Source organism: Primulina eburnea, chromosome 3, assembly GCF_022965805.1.
Source record: "Primulina eburnea isolate SZY01 chromosome 3, ASM2296580v1, whole genome shotgun sequence".
NCBI classification, from domain to species: domain Eukaryota; kingdom Viridiplantae; phylum Streptophyta; class Magnoliopsida; order Lamiales; family Gesneriaceae; genus Primulina; species Primulina eburnea.
The window spans coordinates 47,143,819-47,149,186 of NC_133103.1; positions in this window are offsets into that span (position 1 = coordinate 47,143,819).

Below are 5,368 nucleotides of genomic sequence, written 5' to 3' on the forward strand. Positions count from 1 at the left end.
CTGTAAGAAATACATTGCATGAATTAACATCCTTTTTCTCGGCTTCTTGTTTCCGAACAGATTTCCTTGTCAGTATTTGATTTTTCTTTGATTGCTGGTTTTTCTTGTATTATGCAGCACAATGGTCTTCTTCAAAGATATATCATCTTCTTCCGGCATGCAATGTTTGGTGATACTTGACGACGAGAGTCAATCCGAAGAAAAGGGCACTATCTTAGTCGTCGATGAGCCCGTAGCTGGTCGTTATGCAAAGCCATGGCCACGGTTGACAAACCCGCTTTACACCGATGAGTGGTCCATCGAGACTCCCTTCAACAAAACTTCTAAAGTTTGGACTTTACGAGCAACTCACCATCAACAATCAAAAGAGCATATTCCTTTACCGTCATTGGGGCGTCGGATCATTGAAGGCAACATGGGATGATACACTTCGATTCACTAGTGAGTTTCATTATATTAAAGGATATTGGGAGTGGACCGAAGACATTCTTAGTCGGTGTGATCACAGGCTTCGAGCGGCGCAAATATATGATCCAGTGTATGCTTCATTGTTCACGTATGATCGAAACACAAATATCATGAAGGCGTTTTGCGAGGCATGGTGTCCAGCAAACAACACCCTGTTGACTTCACTTGGGGAGCTTTCTATATCTTTGTGGGATTTACATTCTTTATCGGGTCTCCCTATCACCGGGCATTTATATGACGAAGTTGTTCCTAGTGCCAAGTAGCTTACCGTGTTGCTGAAGCGGGCAGTAGATTTTTTCCTCGTTCTTGCAACTACTTGTTTCATGCTTACCACCTACTTCGCGGGAGTTCGAAAGGCGAACCACATCCTCATGTGACCATCGACCAGTGGGTTAGATTTTGGTTCAAAAAGTATTTAAGGTATCATTCTCCACCTCCACGTAAAGATAAAAAGACAGTGCGCCCTAAGTCTACGCATAACCCCCTTGGTGACCTCAATGTGCATGAAGGCTGGTCCGTCGCAGAGAAGGCCATATTTTCGAAGCTTGGTGTCAAAGATAACTCAATAGACGAGACATACTTGGCAGCATATTTATCTTGTTGGTTATGTGCATTCATCCTTCCCTTTGATGATGCTAACACAATCCGTCCGAGTACTTTCAAAATAGCAAGCATTATGGCCAATGGTCGTAAAGTGGGCCTCACTGTTCCGACGTTGACGAGCATCTACAGAGGTCTCAATAATATTGTTGGTTCTTCAAAGCCATCCCATGTTTCTTTAACTTTTCCGGTCCACTTTATCTATGGCTGGCTTGCACATTACTTTAAGACGCATTTTCAAGTTTGGCAAGGAGTGCGTAGCCCCAAAATGGCGAGCTTTTCCGGAGAAGGGTGTGCAAAATACTATGATCCAAGTGAAGCTCGCAAGAAAATTCACAAAGGGGATTTTGTTTCTTTGACATGCACCATGATCACTAGAAACAAAGACTTTTTGTATCTCGATAATGGAAATGCGGAGGAATTCGAGCAGAATTATTTTATTGCCATCCGTTCCAGTTATTTGTCTTTGCGTCAAGGAGGTCATTTTATCATTGAGCCTTATAGTCCTCACCGCTTCAGTCGTCAGTTCGGATTCTACCAAACCATACCTGGGGTTCTTACTCGAGATATTCGCAGAGACGATGTGTTCTTGGTGCTTGGTACAATGAAGAGCCTCAACACTTTTCTGGTTTGGAAGAGTTGTTGGGATCTCTTTTTGACAAAGCTGTTGCTTTTGGTGAAGCTTGGTCGAGATCTTCCGAAGAGGCTGCTAAGGAGGCTCTTGCACAACAATTAAGCGAAGCAAAAGATCGTCTTGATAAAGCCAAGACAAAAGAGATCAAAGAAGCAAGCCAAGTCAAATCCACTCAGGAGGATTTGGAGCGCACTGTTAAGGAACTTGGTGATTTAAAGAAGCGAAAGAAACTCTTATCTTCTTCCTTGAAAAGACAACAGCGATTGTTTTCCGGTGCTCAAGCAGAGGTTCATATGATCGAAGCAGAGATCATTGGGATTGGAGATATCTCTCCATTGGATGACGAAGCTATTGAGAATCTGAACGTGTCGAAGACCCGTCTCGAAGCTGCCAAAGAAGATTTGAAGAAGTTCAATCTTTTCGTTTAGCATTTGATTATGACATTCTATTTCCTTGCCGTTTTATGTGATGAACATTACTTTGAAAACACTTAGAAATTTATTTGTCTCGGATTTTTTTTTTTACCGTGCTTAATTTTCACTGAATATATTAAATAAATTTGTTATTCCATCCGAAAAGAAGACAACAAATTAATGAGACTGTACTTAGAAAATATCTAAGTTGTCTACGTACCCAACAGAGGGATCAAGTCATAACGTAGTTCAAAAAAAAATATGGTAATTTGTTTTGAGGGAGTGCCGTGCACAGTTTATACTCATGCGGGCCAGGAGGTTTTTTTTTTTTTGATTTTTTTTTCCGAATTTTTTTTAAGATTTTTTTTTTCTAATTTTTCTTTAATTTTTTTTTCGATTTTTCTTGATTTTTTTTTTATATCTTTTTTTTTAAGCATAGTAACGTTTCAAGAATTTCCCGTTTATGGGGCCGATTCTTAAACTATCTTCAGCCACTAGTTTGTATGCACCATTGGTATATACTTCTTTGACAACATATGGGCCATCCCATTTAGATATGAATTTGTTCCCAGTTCGATGAGTGATGATGATAGGTCTTCTTACTGCGAGCACCAAATCACCAACTTGGAATGAGCGTGATCGTACTTTCTTGTTAAATGCCCGAGAGAGACGGGCTTTATAACACTCAAGTCTTTGTTGCGCTTCAAGTCTCTTCTCATCGAGAGCTTCCAATTCCTCAAGGCGCAGACGTGCATTCTCTTCATCTGTCAAACCTTCTTGCACGGCCATTCTTAGTGACGGAATTTGTTGTTCAAGGGGGACGACAGCTTCCACACCATAAACTAATGCATAAGGCGTCGCTTGAGTAGGCGTTCTATAAGTAGTCCTGTATGCCCATAAAGCCTCTCCAATTCTCTCATGCCAGTCCCTTTTTGATTTAGAAGTTATCTTTTTCAACAGATTGCATAATGTCTTGTTGAAAGCTTCAGCTAAGCCATTAGCAGCAGCATAATACATGGAAGACTTTCTTTGTTTAAAACCGAACTTCTCACAAAGTTTGTCAATTAAACTATTGCAAAAGGGCTTTCCATTATCTGTGATCATATATCGAGGAATCCCGTAGCGGTAGATAATGTGGGTGAGGATAAAATTGGCTACGTTTTCTTTCTTCACTTCTTTCAGAGGCACTGCTTCAGCCCATTTGGAAAAGTAGTCTGTTGCTGCTAAGATATACAAATGTCCTCGAGATGACTTAGTCATGGGCCCTACTACGTCTAAGCCCCATGCATCAAACGGCCAAGAGGCTACTGTAGGATGTAGTGGCTCAGGTGGTTGGTGAATGAAATTTGCATGGTATTGACAGGCTTGACATCTTTGTACATAATCCATGCAATCTCTTACCATTGTTGGCCAGTAATAACCCAATCTTTTTAGCCGAAAATGTAACTTTGGGCCTGACTGATGAGCACCGCAAACTCCGGAATGGGCTTCCTCGACGGCTTGGGTGGCTTCTTCATCTCCTAAACAACGTAAGAATACTCCATCAAACGAACGTCTATACAAAGTACCCTTGAAGTAGATAAAACGAGCTGCACATCGTCGAATGTCTATTCTGTGGCGTGGGTCTTTTGGTAACTTTTCGTACTTCAGGTAATCAACAAGCGTCTGACGCCAATCTTCCTTCTCAATCTCGAGCACTTCGACAATATAACTATCATCTTCCATTTCTTCGTCGCTTTCATCGTCAAATAATGGTGGTATGACCCAACTCTTGCAGATTGGTACACGAGCCTCATCATTTGGCATGGCAAGTGTTGAAGCAAGTTTGGCAAGCACATCGGCTTGCTTATTATTATTTCTCGGAACATTCTCGATTTCTACGTCACCAAGCCATCTCATAAGTTTCTTAGCATAATTGCAATATGGGAGTAATTCAGGCTTTTTGACTTCATATGATCCGAGCAGTTGATTGACCACTAGCTGGGAATCTCCGTACACTTGAAGACGTAGTTGTTTCATGTTGACCGCCATTTCAAGCCCAAGGATTAGAGCTTGATATTCAGCAACATTATTTGAGCAGTTTTGAGTCAGAGTAAATGAGTACGGCAACACCTCCCCTTCAGATGTGACAAATACAATTCCAGCACCAGCCCCTTCTTTATGCGCAGCTCCGTCAAAGTACATCTTCTAAGGGGGAGCAACTTCTATCACAAAAACGTCTTCGTCTGGAAATTCATTAGATAACTCCCAATCGGCAGGGATTGGGTGATCTGCTAGGAAGTCAGCTAAGGCTTGCCCCTTCATAGCCTTCTGAGGAATGTATATAATTTCGAACTGCTGCAGTTGAAGATACCACCTTGCGAGCCTGTCAGAAAGAACTGGTCTTGACATGACGTATTTTAATGGGTTTGCTTTTGAAACAAGACGAACAATGTGGGCTTGAAAGTAGTGTTTTAGCTTTTGAATGACGAATACAAGGGCTAAGCATAACTTCTCTATTGGCGAGTAGTTCAATTCATTTGACGTCATCATTCTACTCAAATAATATAATACACTTTCCTTCCCGTCGTCATTATCTTGGGCCAATAAGGCTCCAACAGAACATTCTTGAGCAGTGATATAGAGAGTCAACGGACGTCCGGGAATTGGAGCAACCAGCACAGGAGGCTTCATCAAGTAATACTTGATGTTTTCGAAAGCCTTTTTGCAAGATTCATCCCACTCGAATGGAACTCCCTTTTTCATGAGGTGGCTAAATGGTTGACATCGACCTGCCAGATTTGATATGAACCTCCGGATATACGCTAATTTCCCTTGCAAGCTTTTTAGCTCGTGGATATTCCGAGGTTCAGAAATTCTTAACATCGCATCAATTTTGGCTTGCTCAATTTCGATCCCTCCCTGTCGAACAACAAATCCTAGGAATCTTCCTGATGTGACACCGAATGCACATTTCAGTGGGTTCATCTTAAGTTGGTACTTCCTCAGACGAGCAAAAACTCCCTTTAAGTCTTCGAGATGTCTCTTCCTAGATTTTGATTTGACAACCACATCATCAACGTAACATTCAACGCTTTTGTGGAGCATGTCATCAAATATCCTTTGCATTGCTCTTTGATAAGTAGCACCGGCATTCTTTAATCCAAATGGCATCACTTTGTAACAGTATATGCCTTTCGGAGTGCGAAATGCGGTTAGCTCTTCATCTTCCGGTGCCATGCGAATTTGATTATATCCAGATGATCCGTCCATG